This window comes from Lycorma delicatula, chromosome 1, assembly GCF_047948215.1.
Source record: "Lycorma delicatula isolate Av1 chromosome 1, ASM4794821v1, whole genome shotgun sequence".
Lineage (NCBI taxonomy): Eukaryota > Metazoa > Arthropoda > Insecta > Hemiptera > Fulgoridae > Lycorma > Lycorma delicatula.
In genome coordinates this window covers 85,702,631-85,723,088 of record NC_134455.1, presented here as the reverse complement: position 1 = coordinate 85,723,088, position 20,458 = coordinate 85,702,631, and positions in this window count along the sequence as shown.

Sequence of the window (20,458 nt, the reverse complement as noted above, 5' to 3'; positions counted from 1 at the left end):
AACAAATTTTTAAATTCTCAGATGTTCTGTAATTTTGGTTCCAATGGCAATTTATTTATATAATATTTGGAAACCTCTTCTATTTCAATAATCTAGTTGATAAAATATTAGTGTGCGGCATTCCTAGTTTACAAAATGTTAACAAATGCTCAATATCTTGAAACTTAAAATAATATACAATATATTTGATTAAGAAAATCTCTTAATTTCTCTAATTCAATAAAATCATCTACATTCTTACTCATAATTAACAACTTATTTACTCTATTCTTTAAAATTATCTTCAATTATATTAACTGTTTTATTGAATTCATTAATAATATCTACATTAACAGATGATTATTAATTTGACTTATTATATCATCTGTTTATACTTTGTTCTAATAATTTTTCCCCAGCATATGTGTCTAAATTACCAATAAATAATTTAACAATTGAACCAAGTCCATTAATAATTCCTCTTTTATTTATTATTTTACTATTCAACAAAAGTATTTCTAACTTTTAATTTATTTACATCGTATGATTAATAAATTTAAAATAATTACTTAAATCTCTAGACTTATGACTATTATCAATTAAAAAATCGTCTTTTTTAGTTATTATTAAATCAATTTAATTACCTATTCGTAAATATTTTTTTCAAATTTTCTAGATTATTAAACAATTTATCTTAATTACAGCAATGTACAAATGTATGGTATGAGGTTTCTAATTTAGCAAAACCTAATCCAATCGGAACTATTTCCGAGTTAACAGTATATATCTTATTTCGGCTGCTCGGGAATGAATCCCTTTTAGAAACAGGAATGGCCCGCAACAGGATTTAAATAAGCATTAGTCTCTATATTGAAGGGGGTTTCTTTTGCATCTGCTTAATATTTCGAGGTAGTTTAATTTTCCACAAATGAATTATATTTTTCGTATTGTTATGTCTTCTTTCTATTTCTTCTGTTTTTCGTTATTTATTTACTGAAATGGATTCTTTATTATTGTTTATTTTACTTTGTTTTTGAACAGTTTTAACATAAACATCAGTTGGTATTTCCGGAAAATTTTCTTTATTTATATTTATTTTTTCTTAAATATTGTAATTTTTTTTTATTTTTTTTTTATTAATTTTCTTTACACGTTCATATAATTTTTTCACTTTTTTATGGTTGTTAATATAATCGTTTATTACTTGTATATCTGCTTCTAATAATGAATTGGGGTTAATACGTCCATAAAGAATGTCGAATGGTATTAATTTTGTAACGGAACGAACACTGATGTTATACGTGATAACTACATAGTTTTTTTTGTTTTTAATACTTTCATTTTTAAATTCTGGTCGATTATTAAAAATTCTAATGTGTTCAAATAATGAAGAATGAAATATTTCGCTTATTCCATTAGACGATGGATGTTGTGTATTTGTAAAATGTATTTTAATATTATGTAACTGCATTAATTATTTAATTATATTTATTAATTTCAGTATTACTTAATAATTGTTTCGGATATTCCGTGATGGGTAAACTAATTTAACAATTTATGAACAGCTACTTCGGTTGCCTGCGGTCCTGCAATCAAATATACTTAAGCATATCTAGAAAAACTATCTACAATTGACAACAATATTTGTTTTTCAAAAGAAATATTGTTGATATGAACTATTTTTAGTGGTTTAGAAGGAGTTGGCGTCAAATATTCATTTCTAAATTTAAAGGAATTCTTTCATATTTTGTTTTTAAACAAAGCTCACGTTTATTTTAATAATTTTTAATATGTACTTTTACATTTGGAGTAAAATACTCGTATTTTCGTTTAATTTGGTGGTAGATTTCTTCTATTCCTCAGTGATTAATTTTACTTATATGATAATTGTTCATTATTTCTTGTAATTCTTCTTCGTTACTGATATCTAAAATTATATTTTTACTTACTAATTTTAACTGGTAACTCTTAAAATATTCGGCTACAACTCCTGTTAATTTCTCATGAAAATAATTTTCATTATGATATAAAATTATTTTCATAATATCACTGACAAATTTATTTTCAGATATTTCTACTGTTATCCTAGTTTTGATATTATTAAATAATTTTTGTATTTTTATGCGAGTTATTTTTCATTAATTCTGATTTTTCCAAAACTTTTGTTTCATCATTTACGGGTATCTTTGCTGCTGTGTTACCTTCAAAATTTTAATGCATTATCTTCTACAATTTGACCTTTTTCTTCTTGCTGGTTTTCAACTGGTTGAATTTCGTCGCAATTTTCGCTGTCATCCACATTCACAATCATCGATTGTTAATCTAATTCTGGAAAGTATAACCTAAAAGTTTTATTAATAATTCCATCTATTTCTTTTGTATCCCCTGGTGTGATTTCAACATTTTTATTCGTTCTTTCATTTGTATTTAATTGTATTCTTGATTACGCATGAACATTTTGATTTTTCTTTCCTTTTTTTGTTTGTATCTCGTAATCAAATTCTTCTAATTTTAAATGCCATCTTAAAAGTTTTTAATTTGGTTCCTTAATTGAAAATAACCATTGCAAAGGTTTATGGTCAGTAAATATTTTAAATTTTCTTCCGTAAAGGTATGGACGAAAATATTTCGTTGCCCAAACTACAGCGAGTAATTCTTTTTCTATTATAGAACTATTTGTTTCTGTGTCACTAAGGGTATTACTTGCATATGCGATGGACAGATCTGCGCCCCTTATTTATTTTGACTTAATGCTGTTCCTGTAGAAAAATTACCGGCATCTATTGTGAAGTTAAATTCTTTCGTAGTCTGGATATTGAAGAATTCATTTAATAAGTGTTCATTTGACAAACTATTTTTACGCATTTCAAAACTTTATTTTCGCATTCTTTATTAATCATTTAGTAAGTGGTTTCATTATATTAGCAAAATGTTTAATAAATTTTCTGAAATAACCTAATAAGCTTAAAAATCCTTTAATTTCTTTAGTAATACTTGGTATTGGCTAAGGTTTAATTGCTAACTTTCTTTGGATTTGGCTTAACGCCATCAGCTAAATAGGCTACTTCTTTTCTTAAAAATTCCGTTTTATCTAATTGAGTTTTAAAATTAGCGGATCTAAGTCTATCAGAAACTTGTTTAAATCTTAAAATATGTTCTTCTAAACTAGTTGAATAAAAAGTAATATCATCAAGGTATACAAGGCAAATATTTTTAATTCCGCGAAAAACGTTATTCATAATTCGTTGGACTATTTTTTAATCGGGCTATTTTTTAATCCATATGACATTCTTACAAAATCATAGTATCCTGTTTCATCGGAGAACGCTGATTTTTCTATGCTGCCGGGTCCATGTTACTTAAAATCCAGAGGCGAGATCCTAACGTACTAAAATATTGTACTGTTCCTAATTTGTCTAAAATATTTATTATATTTAGAAGCGAAAATTACTCATCTACTTTTTTTTTGCATTTAATCTCCAAACTCAATTACTAATATAAATTTTCTCGAGTTATCACGTTTTTATGGTACTATCCAAATGGTGAGTTCCAGGGAGAATATGAAGTTCGAATAATTTTTTACTCTAACGTATCTTGAATTTTGTTTTCAACCTCATTCCTATATTTTTCGTGATAACGGTCATTACGTGTATAAAGCGGTATTTTACCCACTGTCCGAATTTTGTTTTATTTGATTGCTTGCTTCTCCCCAAAATTCATATGATCAGTATGATCATAATACCAATTGATTTTTTTGTTTCTATTTCTTATTTTTTTATAATTGATAGGGTTTCATATATTTTTTGTTGGAAGTTGGAAGTTTTTCACTCTGAACTTTGTTTGCAATTTCCCTCGCCTTTTAGCTGGTCGAAGACTCATTCTTCCGAGGAGTAGCACACATTTGTTTTGTCAATATTAAGTATTTTACAGAAATATTTTAAGAAAAGAAGTATTAGTGAGTACAGAATATATTTCTGAACATTTTGGCGTTTTTATGTTTAAAATAGGTTTAAAGAGTGAGTAGATATAGAATTTAGTAGTTTTTATTAAAAGTATGTTTAACACTAGTCATATTGATAACAAGAAGTTGACTTAGGGTGCCGTCTTGTTCGTTTAATCTTAGGTGTGTTCGTGTGAGAGGTTGTGTACGTTGTCAATCCAGCTGCTGCTATTGGCACAGAGCGAACCACGTAACTGCTGCCGAGAGGACCGCGTGATGCGCTGGGGCTGCGCACAAACGAATCTCTCCCGCTAAATAAAATATACTTTTTTTTTACTGCTAAATATTACTAAATCTCTTTCTTTAATTAATAAGATTAAATAAATAAAAAAATTAATAAATAATAATAAGTAAATAAAAATACAAATAAAAAATATAAATAAAAATAATCGACGCTTAGAAATTAAATTAAACAATCTGTAAATTAATTGACAACGGACTGATTCTAGCGGGAGAAAGTCGTGGAGGGAGCCGTGTGCAGCTGTCTGGCACACCACCATTGGTCCGCTCTGAGTCAAAATAGCTAAAATAAAAATGTGAGCACAAGAGGCAAATAAACAAACCCACCCACTATCATTTTTTTAAAGAGAGTGATATTTAGAAATGCGCTAAGATTTACAGGATTAGTTTTGATAAGTTACTATTTTGTTTGTGTAATGAGGCATCTGTTTTTTTTCATTAGTTTTATGTGAAGTGGAAATCAGTGACTTCGGCGTGGTTGGTAGCTTCTTCTTGAGCATTAGAGAATTAGCAATTTTATAATAATTATTCACATATTAGCTTCGATTTTTAAAATATAGTTGATTTGGTGTATTTTAATTGAAAACAGTTGATTAGAATATTGCTTGGAATCATTTCTGTGCTTGACAAATGTCTTGCTCAAAGTGTTTAGTAGACCTTCCAGCTGATGATGATTTTGTCTCATGTGGTACTTGTAGAGGTAAGTACCACTATCAATGTTCAGGCATACAAAAGAACACCTGGAAAGCAGAAAGTGCTAAAAATAAGTCAGAATGGAAATGTATCCCATGTAGAAACACCAAATCAAGCACTGACAGTGTCAAAGGAGAACAGAGTTTGGAAGATGCTAACTTTACGGCGCTGATAAAGATGTTGGAAAAATGTTTAAAAATCAGGAGAAAATTACCTTGGACAGAGTAGACAAAATAATGGCAGTTGTGACACTGACAGTGTGTGCAAAACAGTATGAGCATTCCAGAAATTTCATTATCCCCAGTATTCCCCCAACAGAAGATGATGTAGAGACAATAATCTGCAAGCTTCTGTATACAATGAAAATAGCCATCAAAAGAGAAGAAATCACAGCCCATTGGTTATCATCAAAAGGGAACACACCTCCAGTTTTGGTTCAATGCATTTCCAGAGCAGTAAGAGACATAGTAGTTTGTAAGTCATGAAAATATAAATCAAATTATCTCTTTTGAGTAATAAACATCAGGAAAGGCCAGTGTGTTTTAATAACCATTTAACATCATATTTTTCTGATCTGATGAAGAGAGAGCTAAGTTTTAAAAAAATAAAAGGGATACAGATTTATTTGTTTCAATGGCAGTAAAATTATGGTTATGAAAGATAGTATGAGCAGGGCCATAGCATTAGTTAAAAATTATGATGTTACCAAGAATGTATAGGAATATGAAGAGGAACTCAGGATCTTATCGAAGATACATACAAATTCCATTAACTGTTAGTTTAAATAATCCAAATCATATAAATTTGTTTAAAAATTTGATCTAAAAGATTCCATTTTCAATAGTGATGGGAATTTTATAAGTTTTTCTGAGTGGAGTCTTTTAACAAATTTATAAGAAAAAATAAATTTAAAAATGATATTTGTGTGTATGATGATATTAATATCAGAAGCATAAGAATTATTAGATCTTCTTATATTTCGTGTACAGACATTATTGACTAATAGAGATATATTTGTTTCATCAGAGGTTAGTGTCTCTCAGGATGAAGAAAATTATATGTTACTGAAGGATTTCAAAGTATTTACTACTGCAGGCCTTCAGGAAATAGTACTAGTTTATTAATATTTTATGAGTCACATCTCAAAATTATTACTATAGATTTTAAGATTTTACATCTATGTATGGAAATGTTGGCTTTGAATACCATATTTGAAGAAGAATCATTTATGTTGTTGGCATGTTATAGACCCCCCCCCCCCCCACCTAATTTGAACATTAATCAGTTTAATTTACAATTAGAAGATTTTTATCTTCAGATATAGTTAAATAATAGTTACAAAAACATTATCTTTATAGAAGATATTAACATTTGTTGTCAATTGAATTCATATGGCTCAGAAGATTATATTAATATTCTTTATACTTATGAGATATCAAACACTATTATTAAGCCTACTAGAGTAGAATACTATGGTAATGTATTGCTTGAATCATGCGTAGATCATATAAATGTTAGGCTGAAGGAAAAAATTATAATTCATTTATTGTAGAAGTTAGCAGATCATAATTAGATAGGCATTATTGTACATTACAAAGAAATTGTTAATGTAAAGAATAAAGTAGGAGTTAAAGAATTTATTAGCATGAAAAAGGTTAATGAACATATCTCTGCTGAGAACTGGTGGCCTATTCTTTTTTTTTCTTTTCCTGTTTAGCCTTCAAAAATCACCGTTGGGTATTACTTCAGAGGATGAATGGGTATGAAATGTATGAGTGTACATGAATGTAATCTTGTACAGACTCAGGTCAACCATTTCTGTGGTTAATTGCAACCCAACAACCAAAGAACACTGGTTTCCCCAATCTAGTATTCAAATCCGTATAAAAGTAACTGCCTTTAATAGGATTTGAACGTTGGGACTCTCGACTTCAAAATCAGATAATTTGTGAAGAAGCATTCACCATTAAACCAACCTGGTGGGCTGGTGACCTATTCTGACATTAATGATCCTAATAAAATTTATAACTGTATCACGAATAGGTTTAATAAGATGTATAAAAAATCGAAGGTCAAAATAAGAATCACCCAGATTTAAATCATGGTTCAATAATGAAATAAGAGTTTCAGTAGAAAATAAAAATACCTTATGGAAGCAATTAAAGAAGGATAAGTATAATTTGGGATTAAGAGACTGGTTTAGAAAGACCAGAAATTATTTACAAATAGATTACAGTATCTAAATTCTGCAATTTTTTCTTGGAGAATGAAAAGGATTCAAAAGATGCTGGAATTTAATAAATGAGGTCATTAACAAAAAGAGGAAGCCAATCATCTTAGATACAATAAAAAATAATTTTAAAATAGATAAGGAAATTGAAATTCAATATATAGCAGATCAGTTTAATTAAAATCTTAAAAATGCAACTGATGAAATAAATCAACAGATGATAGAGACAACCTTTGATCTGAATGAAGCTATGAATTAGGATAATGATCAGATAGGTGGCAGTAAGCCTATAGGTATGTGGCATTGAATAAGATAAATGGTAGATCTTCTGATCCTGATAATATAAGACCAAAGGATTTAAGATTGTGCACTTAAAGCCTATTTTTATTCATCTGATAAGAAAGAATTTTGATTCAGGGGCAATATATTTAAGATTGTGCACTTAAAACCTATTTTTATTCATCTGATAAGGAGGAATTTTGATTCAGGGGTAATACACTTGATATGAAAAAAAAACAATCTCATACCTGTTTTTAAGTAGGGGAATAAGCAGGATTTGCACTCATACAGTCCAGTGTGTTCAATTTCTGTATTAACTAAAGAAATAGATTGCTATGTGATCAATTAATGAATTATTTATTACACAATATAATTAGCAAGGAGCAATTTGGGTTTATGCCAAAGTAATTAACATTAGATTTATTAGAAACACTTGCAAGTTATATTAATAAGGCTTTAAATAAGCCTTAAGTTTGAAGTAACAGTGGCTACTGATTTGATAAAAGCCTTTGACCTTGTAAATTATGATTAAAAAATTAATTCATAGGTACCTTGTGGGTAAGCTGGTTTTTTTGTTTTTGTTAATTATTTTAAAAATATAAAACCGTGTACAAGTATACACAGTTAAAACTAAAAAGTAGATAATTATAATATACAGATGACAATATAATTTACTTTACACGTAAGAGTATATCACTAAAGGTATGGAAAGAGCAGAAAATAATTTGAATTTATTAGTAAGATGTTTCTGTGACAACTCTGTAAAATTGAATGGGCAAAAAACTAAACTTATACTTTTTAGAAATCCTAGGGTAAATTTGAATATGATTCATCTTGAAAATCTCGGTCCTTAATAAAGTGTAATAAAGAATGCCATAATAAAAAATGTCAATTACAACAAAATAATTGTAAATACCAAAGGCTGTCTGTAGTTTGTTTTCTTAAGTCATTTGACTGGTTTGATGCAGCTCTCAAAGTTTCCCTATCTAGTATCTGTCATTTAATTTTGTTATACCCTCTACATCCTACATCCCTAACAATTTGTTTTGCACATTCCAAATGTTGCCTACTGCCCAATTTTTTCCTTCTACCTGTCCCTCCAATATTAAAGCGACTATTTCAGGATGCCTTAATATGTGGCCTATAAGTCTCTTCTTTTAGCTATATTTTTCCAAATGCTTCTTTCTTCATCGATTTGTCCCAACACCTCTTCATTTGTCACTTTATCCGCCCATCTTATTTTTAACATTCTCCTATAGCACCACATTTCAAAAGCTATTAATCTTTTCTTCTCAGATATTCCGATCGTCCAATTTTCACTTCCATATAAAGCGATACTCCAAACATATACTTTCAAAAATGTTTTCCTGACATTTAAATTAATTTTTGATGTAAAGAAATTATATTTCTGATTGAAGGCTCGTTTCGCCTGTGCTATTCAGCATTTTATATTGCTCCTGCTTCGTCCATCTTTGGTAATTCTACTTCCCAAATAACAAACTTCTTCTATCTTCGTAATCTTTTCCTTCCTATTTTAATATTCAGTGGTTCATCTACATTATTTCTACTACATTTCATTACTTTCATTTTGTTTTTGTTTATTTTCATTCGGTAGTTCTTGTTAGGTCTTCATCCATGCCATTCATTGTTCCTTCTAAATCTCTTTTACTCTATAGAATTGCAATATTGTTGGTTAAAGTTAACAAAAAATAAAAGAACACACAGTTCGTATTTGCCAAAACAAATTGGACTTTAATTGGAAAGAAAACAAATGAACTTGATTTAAATCATAACCTTAAAAAATAAAAATAAATTATGAAATTAACGTAACTTAATGATACTTAATAAATATCAGTTGAATCAACATATGAACAATGATGTTAAATGAGAAAATACATGAATAAACATTTTTCAAATACACGTTTTGAAAATATACAATTTAGCAAAGCCTGAAAACAAGAGAACATGGAACACGTTATTTACAATTATATACCTAGAAAAACAAAACATCAATAAACATAGTATGACTGGAAAACTATTGTATTACTGACATATGCTGTAATATTGAAAAATTAGCAATGAACAGATGTCATTAACGTAGAAAAATAAATTACAATAATTTCAGTATAAAAAAGAGTTAATTACAATATAATCACATTAAAATAAGTAATAATATATAAATAGAGTTCATTTTGGTAAATAAGCATTCTTGAAAATATAAAATTACAAAGTCCTAAAACACAACTGCACATCAGGAGTAATTTGCTTTATGTTAATTTACGAGAAGTATTATGAATACAGTTCATGAGTAGTAAAGGATTAATCTCGGCGATTAACAAGTTACAAGATTAAAATTATAGAGTTAATTACAATAACAAAAAATTGTAATAATTAAGCACGTAAAAATAGGTAAGCCACCTATCGTAACTGCAATTAAGTGAATAAATGTTTTTTTAAACTAAACTTGAAATTGTAAGGCATAAGGTATGATGAACTGAATGTTCCACAAATTTTAATGATAAAATAACTGTTGAACGTAATAAATAATGAAAAATTGAACTTGCCTGTAGCACACAAATATTAGCAAGAGACGAACTCGTGAATGAAGGTAAAGGAATACATACACTAATCCTGGGCGTAGCCTGCAGTGGTATATCAGGAATACAGGGGTAAGACGTGGTTTAGAGGTTGAGCAGGACGTGGCGTCTCAAATATGTAGCAACGAGTTTCATCGAGCATCGATGAAAAGGTAATCAGCAGCTCGAGAAGATTCGGCGTCGATAGAATCGGCAGTATGTAGTGATTGAAACACTTTCCACAGAGACGTAATATAGAATTTGAAGAATAACTTAACGAAGACACGAGGCAAAACAAAACAAAGAGATCGGTGAAGTTACGAGACACTGACTAGTGGAACTAGAGAATATTTCGACGGAGAAATACCACAACGTTTATGTGAGTATGGATGCGATGAAAAATATTTAAACATTATACAAGAGAGACAATTGCAAGCTGATCCATCCGAGGCTGGAGGATCAGCGTTGCGGAACCGCACAACGTGAAAGTCAGGGCTAGAATGCCAAAAATGGTGGCGTGGTGAGAAGTAGGGTGAAGCAAACCTAGGCAGTGGACAGGAGAGTGTGTGTGTGTGTAAAAGACAAGAGATGTGTACATGTATTAGTATGGGAACGAAAAGAAAAAGGGTGTGTGAAAAAGGCGGTAAATAATTCGAGAAATGAAAACACGGTCACTATAGATGACAGAAGCAGACAGTCTGGCCGGCGCCAGGTCTCAAACAAATAATCAAACAAATATGACAAGCCCAAGTATGAATCATAGTAATAAATTTACCAAGCCTGAAGCAAGCAACATGACCCAACCCTAGCTTTGAATTCATAGGAAAATAACGCAACTTTACGGAATGGCGTAAACAAATATCATCAGCAAATCGTAGCATATTTATCTTTTCACTATGCACTGTAACTTTGGATCTAAATTTTTTTTAAACTCATTAATTGCGAGTTCTATGTAAAGATTAAAAAGTAACGGGGATAGGGAATATCCTTGTCGGTTTCCCTTTTCACTTCCTTGTACGAAGTATAAGGTAGGTATTGTATCCGTGACAGGAGGAGCTATTGTATCCGTGAAAAATGTATGTTTTCAAATTTCAGCGGAAATATCCATTTTGACCATCCCTGAATCCATTTTGACTAGTTACGGCGTGACGTCTGTACGTATGTACCCATCTCTCATAACTCAAAAACAATTAGCCGCAGGATATTGAAATTTTGGATTTAGGACTAATGTAACATCTAGTTGTACATTTCCCCGTCCCCGTTTGATTGCAATCGACTGAACCAAAGTTGCAGAACTCCAAGCAAAGCTGGTCGTCTCCTGGGTTTAGATATTGAACTGGCTGTTTATGGTAAGCATAAAACTTGTTTTGTTTAAGTGTCCAATCACCGAATGCAAGACTTTGACCCGCTTAAAAGGACGTTTACTAACGCCTGAATTGCGCTGAAATGCATCGATAGTAGTTTCATCAATAACAGCGGCATGTTGAACAGATCGTTCGTAGCTGGTACGAATACTAGTACACTTTATGTGTATACTATCCATTTAACAGTTATAAAAAACATTTAACAAAAATGTAACAGTCAAACATGAAAGCAGGGTTTTTTACCCCAATTTAATTGGTTTTCACCACAGATTTCTTAAAAACTACTGCAGATTCGGTTCTGGGACCTATTTTATTCGATTAACATCCTATTTTAATGTCTATTTTATTCCTTAATTATCGTCCTAAAAATTTCTGAACGACCTCAATTCACCGAGATAGCTGAAATCAGAGCGAAATCTTTCACAAGTCGTAATTCGCAAACGAAGGCATTTTAGAACATACGTTTATATTAACTTTTTCAATTATTTTCACAAATAGAATAGGTTATGAAAGTCCCGGGAGAACTTCGTAGTACGCTCAATGTATATGTATATATGCTAATGTCACCAACGAAAAATAGTTTTTTGACAGAATCAATATTATTTTGTAGATGAATTTTTACTTTCCCGGCTATATAGCAATGTATATACGTTGGTATAGCTAAAAGAGGAAAGTATATATGACTGGTTGATTGATCAAAAAAATCTAAAAAATTGGTCTTTTTTCAAGTTTTGTGCTTAAGGGAGACATTAAAGAAATGTTTTTTTTTTTTTAACAAAAAACAAAAAATAGATTCTATTCTAAAAATAGGTTCTAAAACTTCAGTAGTAGCTATCCTGAAAGAGTTCAAGTTTTAAGTGGTGCAAAACTGATAAAAATAGGAAACTTTTGATTGAGAAAGAAGACGTCCTATGGAAGAATAAAATATTTAAGAAAAATGAACAGTTTCGGAAGAGCAAATTCTTCGATTGTTTATTTGGATGAATCGTATATTTTAACGTTCTATTCGATGACAAAATTATGGTCGGATGTCAGTGGTGCAGGAGTAAAAGTGCCGATCCGATTAATAAAGGTGATCAGTTAATCATAATCCAGCTGGAGTCTGGAAGAGAAATAAAATTCATTTCGTACGTGCTGTTAACTTGGAAAACGAGTTCAAAAAGCAGCGACTATCACGGCAGCGTTAACAACAATTTCATGAAGTAGGCATCCGAAAAAATAATTCCTGATCCCCCCCCCCCGCAGTTAGTGGTTCTTATTGATAACACGGCATACCACAATTCACTTTTGGAGAAGACTCCGAATTCAAGGGATAGGAAAAGTGGGATGATTAATTGGTTAGAAAAGAACAATCTCCGTTTAATAAAGCAATGTTAAAACCATAATTGTATATAATTAAATCACATGGTAATTCAAAAATAAAGTACCATTTTGACGAACTATTAAAAAAATTCGGGCATCAGGTTCTGCGACTTCCACCTTACCATACCGATTTAAATCCGATCGAGATAGTTTGGTCGGCTGTGAAAGTATGTTAGTTGTAATAACACAACAATTTTAATGCCAGATATTAAAAAATTAGCTGGGAAAAATTAATAAAATAAATAAGGATGACTGGAATTCATATTGCGAACATGTAAAACAAGTTGAAATTGAATATAAGAAGATGGAACCGCTATTCGACGAAATAACGGATAAATTTATTATACATCTAGACAGCGATAGTGAAAGTGACTGTTCCGAAGAGAACAGAAAAGATGGTGAACTTGCGCAGGAACTGGACATGTAATGCAAATTTCAAGTGTTAATAGTAGTACAATCAACAAAGAAAACAACCATACAAAAAAAAGTAATTTGAAAATTCTAAATATTGTGTAATAATAATTATACATTTTGGGTATTACGGATACAATATATATAAAAGCACTAGTTAAGATTTTTTTTGTTTAAAAATACACCTAAATTAAAATTCCCGTTTTTGCAATCTTTATTTATTTTTATTAATACCAATTACTTAATAATGAATTTTATAATAAAGCATGAAAACGGTAATAAATTAAACGTGCATAAATAAAAGTACAACGATTGTTATTCTTGTCCTATTAGATGGGTGTAAATGTCTTCAGGTTCGGTAGTAATGCAGTCTCCACCTCCAACATAAGTTTTTGTTTTCATTATATTGTACTTATGTATTGTTGGACGGTATTTGGTCTTATAACTCTGAACCCCATTGACTGATTACCTTCAAACTTGGTAGACAGGTATTACCTTCTGGAGGAAAGAATCTATTCAATTTTTGCAGATTTTGGAAAAAGGCGTGGGGTTGTTTTGACTGAAATAAAATTTCAAATATTTACTTGGACATTTAAGAAAAAATTTTCTCACAAAAGTTGAAGGCTTCAACTTTTGTGAAGCCTTCAACTAAATAATTTGTGATCAAGATCACAAATTATCAAAAAAATGTATTTAGTATTCAACCCTCCCCAAAGAATTACTTATATATATATATATATATATATATATATATATATGTATTCTGTTTTTGCAATCTTTATTTATTTTTATTAATACTCTCTTTTTCCTGTTTAGCCTCCGGTAACTACCGTTCAGATAATACTTTAGAGGATGAATGAGGATGATATGAGTGTAAATGAAGTGTAGTCTTGTACATTCTCAGTTCAACCATTCCTTTGATGTGTGGTTAATTGAAACCCAACCACCAAAGAACACCGGTATCCACGATCTAGTATTCAAATCCATGTAAAAATAACTGGCTTTACTAGGAGTTGAACGCTGGAACTCTCGACTTTCCAAATCAGCTGATTTGGGAAGACGCGTTCACCACTAGACCAACCCGGTTGTATATTTTTATTAGTACTAATTACTTAATAATGAATTATAATTAATAAAATATGAAAACGTAATAAATTAAACGTGCATAAATAAAAGTACATCGATTATTATTGCATTATAATTAAATGTTGTCTTTTAGTGACTTTCTGAAAAACTTGAACGTATTTTTTTGTATTATTAAAAAATAATCTTAATATACAAATATAACGTGTGTGTGTGTGTGTGTGTGTGTGTGTGTGTGTGTGTGTGTGTGTGTGTGTGTGTGTGTGTGAAAATTCGTGAAAATCGCCGCATTACGATTACGGAACTCTCGCTTCATTTCCCCTAAATTTCACGAAGTTTACTGCATGAAATTGTATCGGGGAAGCTTAGTTATCACAAGTTTTGTGCAAGTGGATGCCAAAAACCTAAGGCGGCATTTATTTTTTTTATTTAGTTGACGTTTTATTTCAAAATGTAAGTTACTTTCTGGACAGCGCTCGTACATTATATTAAAAAATAATTATTTTATTTGAACTGTAAAAACATGACAATTAGGAAAATTATCACAATAAAAAATATTATTAAACTAGTATAAGTACAAAATCAAATTCATTCATAAATTATACAGATTTGTTACAAGATCTGATACATTTGAAAATATAAATTGTGTCTAATTTTACAATAATAATTTAAATTACATATAAAATATATGTTATTATTTGTTAATACAATGAAGATTTTACTAACAAAAAATATTTGATAATTGCAAATATCTTAATCCATCTTGATGTTTTCTTGTAGGCTATGCACAAAATAGCCCATCACATTTTGAAGAATATCAGTTGTGATGTTAATTTAATGGCACATTTTCTCTTTCAGTTTATTTAGAGTGCGTGGTCAGTAGGAAAAACTTAACATTTGAAATATTCCCATAGAAGAAAGAAGTCTTTAGCTGAGAAATCGGGGGAGCGAACTGGCCAAGAAATGTTTCTAAAACAAAAATAAGACATATTGGAAATAATTAAAATGAATAAATTCCTTTGAGCAGTAAGGTTTGCAGTTCTATCTTGTTGTAAACATATTTGTTGATAGTTCTCCATTTCTTCATATTAACGTAAATTCTGCAATATCTATTGTAACACTTACTGCTCAAACATCTGCCACTGTCAAAGAAATATGGATCTGTGATTTGAAATGCACAGTTCAAGTAACTTTGAGGTTGCTGAGATTGGTCATAACAACCTTGGATGAATGGAGTGCGTTTGATGTCGCTTGTTTCTGGTCTAGTAATGATAATTTTGCTTGTTCACATTTTCATTATTATAAACATAGCTTCATCACTCATAAAGTATTCTTAGAGAAATCAGAAATCATGTATGAGTATAGTTGAAATCATGTAAAATACGCCAGACTCTAGTATTTGATAACCTAAGGGCTTGAGCACTCTTCTTTAAATAACCATCCAGAATTCTGATGAACAGATTCCTGCAGACGAACATTTTCATGTATTCTTCCACTTTAGTTTTCCTACTGGTTCATCATCCAGACCTTAGTCTATCGAATATAATTTTTCAGCCTATAGAAGAATTAAATTGTAACTAGGTGTAATTTCTTTTTCCTGTTTAGCCTCTGGTAATTACCTTTCAGGTAATACTACAGAGGATGAATGAGGATGATATTGTGTGAGTGAAAATGAAGTGTAGTCTTGTACAGTCTCAGTTCAACCATTATTGGTCGAACTGAGACTGTACAAGTCGACATCTTTGGTCTAGTGGTGAACGCGTACAGACGTGTTCACCACTAGATCATGCCGGTGTGTCTGTAACTAGGTGCACTATGAGAATTAACATGCACTCTAAATATATCCTTTGTGTAACGGTAATTTGTTTAAGTTAGTGAAAAACTCAACACATGCAACATGATGTGATTCTTACTCTAATGATCCGATTGATTTTAAATCTTTTTTTAGAAATTTTTTATTTTATAGTGATAATATTTAACAATGGTTTGAAGTTTATCTACAAATAAATTTTTTGGGTTATATCTAAATTATTTTGTAAGCTTATTCTTATCATTCATTTACAACAGAAGTATTCATAATAAGTAATACAATGAGTGTTCTTAAACTGCAGCCTAAAAATGTCTTGTACATTTTTCTAATGAAATAAGAAAAACAGGGTCATTAATTTTATTTAAGAATTTTGTAATGGAAGTGACATTGATGTCATAATATCGATATTACAACGTAATATTACATTGTAATTCTTTCTAATACAAATAAAGTAGTATAAGAATATACTATTTCCTATTTACAAGTAAGTAATAAGAGTTATTAAACAATGCCACTGAAGTTATACATAACAACCAAGTAATAGATATAAATTCACTCAAGAAATTCTTATATTTAGCTAATTGGGTAAACAGTAGTAGAGAACATTTTGAACAAATTATATAATTGTAAATCTATATTTTTTTTTTATTTTGATTACTTTTTTCAACGATTTTTTTTGCAATATTAAAAAGATTTTTTGCTTAAATTAAAACTACAACATGCATTATAAATCCATCAAATAACATGGTATGATATGCTGCAATGAATCTGGAAGTCCTTGGGTTTGAAACCTGGTCAGGCATGGCATTTTCACACACTACAATTGTGCCTTTCATCTCATCCTCTGAAGCAATTCCTAATAGTGGTCTTGTAAGCTAAAAAATGCTGTATATGATGCAGCTGTAATGGATGAAGATCTTACAACATACTGCCTACTGTTCTCCATATGCTAATAAGCAGAATTTGTAATCGTGTAGATAATTTGTGTGTACATGTTTAAGGACTTTGCTATATCATGGGTAATATCTGTTTACAACTGTTTCTCTCCTGTTCTAAATTCACTGTGAATGACCCTCTTTCTCCATTTTATATGAGTATCTGTAAACACCTGTTTTCTGGGCATAATTTGGTTAGGAATTTGTTATCTACAATATTCCTCAATAGATTCTCTGCTGTTTATGTAGATAAGAAGTACCCCATTTATGAAATTATTCAGTATCTTTCTATTTTAATTCATGAACAATAATTTTAAGAGTACTAAAAATAATACTCTACAAATTATTATCACTAATCAACGTAATAAAAATTACTAATAAAAGATTTTTCTTTTCTCACTTTCGTTTTGCATTGAACTTCAACTAATTGACATTAATTCAATACAACACTATAACAACAATATTTAAAAAAACTATAGCATGTTTTTAAAATAAAACAGACAACTTATATTATGTAGATTAATGCTCCCACAGGTTAAACAATTCACAAAAACACAAATAAGAATTTAAATATAGTAGAGTAGAAAAATAATTTTTTATTAATTTGTAGTGCAAGGCTTTCATAATTGTTTATGTTTGATATTAAGTAAAAATTTTAATTTAAACATTTTATTCCATTTTTATTGACTTAGTGTAAACCAGGATGGAAAAATGATTTTAATGTTGAGCATTTGTGACTTTACAAAAGTATGTGTAGAAGTTCATGATTGCAGAACAAAATTAGTTCTAATTTCTATTTTTTTAATTTTTTTTAGAAAAGCGCACTAGAAAAAGTAATGTTATTTTAACAGACTATTATTTTTCACATCTAAAGATATGTTGGTTGGTGATAAAATACGTACAGTATTTCAGTGGGCTGGATACAATGATTTAAAGAAAATAACATTCATCACTGTATTTATGAATATTTTAAATGTTTTTTTAATTACAAGTGCCAGTATTTTTATACATGTAAACTGGAACAATGAATCGCTTATAATGTATTTATTACTAGCTGCTAAAGACATAAATGTTTTATTAACTGTATATATATATTCACTGGTATGTATGTTCTTAAAGAGTAAAATAAAAACTGTATTAAATGTTATAGATAAAAAACACATAATATACAAAAATAAAATAATATTAGAAGAACAATATCATATAATTAAAGAAAATGAAAAATATCAAAATAATTTAATTGATAAAACTGGCTATTTATGCATAAGCTGGGCATTTATGTTTATATCTTTACCGCTGTTTATATCTGCATATATAATTATAGTTGATAAAGGCTTAAATGATGTAAAAGTTTATGATTTACCATTACCCATTGTATTTTGGTATCCAAAAAATTATGAAGCCATAGAAATTTATTTTATTGTTTATATAGTTGAAACTCTATCAGTGATAAATGTATTAGCACATATGTACACAATATTTGGATTATTAGTTGTATCATTTCAAAAAATTATTACGAGTACAAAATTATTATGTCATTCTATAAATAACATTGATAAAGTTATAAGAATTGATAATTATCAAAATTCTGAAACAAAAAATAAAAGAGAAGAGACATGTAAATATTTAAAAGATTATTTACGATTCTTGATCTCATGTCATCTTAAAATTTTCAGGTAACTAATATGATTATTTACTGTGTAAGATTATTTAATTATCATCTGAATTCTCATTTTTCATTCATAATAATTGCATTGAATATGTGATGTTTCAAAACCAGACAAAATGATTTGCTGTAGCGAATTCCTGTAACATTTTGACTCATGGCATAAAATTTTATGAAAAAGGCAATATTCTTACTCTACTGGTGCATATTGCTAATCCTCTGATTAAAAGAATCATGATCAACAGTCTTTTTAGGTTGGCTCTATAATTTCCCAGTCTGATATCATCCAGGACAAACCCTGGAAATTTTATTTTCTGATGATGATGATTAACTTATTCACTAAGCCCAAATTCCATACTCAAGCTTCTATCATTATTTATCTTTAATTCACTTGTGGAGAATCAATCTTTTATTTGAAAGTTGACAATCTCCATATATTTATCCAATTCTGACAGTTTTTGTGTTTTATTTATGGGCGGAGTTGGTATTTGCATTCTGGGCCTCATTAACATAAACATATTGTTTACAATTTAGAGATTAGACATAAAACCTTTTTTATCTGCAGCCAGTGTTGTGTGCTTTTTTTCATTATTTTGTGGGCTATTCATAATATTTCAATTTGATAGTCAAAACATTATGAGATACACATATTCATATGATTTAGAAAAATCATACAATATACATTTTCCTTATCTTCAAAAGTTTCTAAAATAGATTTCCTTCGGAATTTCACTGCATTTGTAGTCATTCCAGTAGGCAAGAAAACAACTGGAAATTCCACAAATAGATGTTATTCAAATTGTGACACAAGTTAATTCTCTACAACTTTCTTCACAATCTTGAAAAAGGTGGTAACTAACAAAATCGAACAGTAACTTGTCCATACTATTGTAACTTACATTACTTGAACTAGAAATATAAAAACAATAAAATGTTTAAAGAAAAATATAGTTAATAGTAAATTAATAAAAAGTATTTCTACTAGTATTAAAATACTAGAAATAGTTTGGTTGTAAATATTCTTGAATAATGGATATACATTTACCTTTGGCTAGTTTCTTACATGTTGAGTAACTGTGCAGGGGTTTCTGATCCCCATATTCACATATTGTGATGATTTGCACACCTGCATGCATGAAAAGATGATCCTCAAACCTCTTAAACCTCTCCAATATTTTGATCTAGAAATGAAGGTGCTGTTTTGTGTCAATGACAGATTATACCAGTTGAATTATGGAGGGTTTATTTAACTTTGTCTCTTACAAAGAATTAGTGACACAGTTGATTGCAAGCTAAGCTAACAAGTGTTTATAAAACAATTCTTGACCTTTCCAAACCCAAGTGAAGAGATTGTGGATCATCTTACATCATTAACATAATATAATAAACAAGCAGAAAAACCTATGGTATAATACACTTGCATTTAAAAATACTAGCTAACTTTGCTGTGCATTTAAGCACTTGTGAGCAGCTTGTACTTTTGGCTAACATGATCCACCATCTCTTCACTTGGCTTTGAACATTATCCTTACCATGATGAGTATATGTATGCATTTTTTTAATATTAAATTTGAAAACTTTTACCTTCACTTTAATACAGTTCAGTTTATGGATAGCAAGGTATCTGTAATATTCAGTCAGAATAAACATGAATATGTAAATAAAAATAATATGAAGATGATATAATAAATTAATTACTCATTAATTACTCTTAAACATTTTTATGAATTATTAACAGATAATTTAAATTATATGTTAATTAAAATAAAAGATAGTTTTAAAGTAGGCACTAAGAAAAGTAGGATTGAAAAAACTATGTCTGTTATTCAA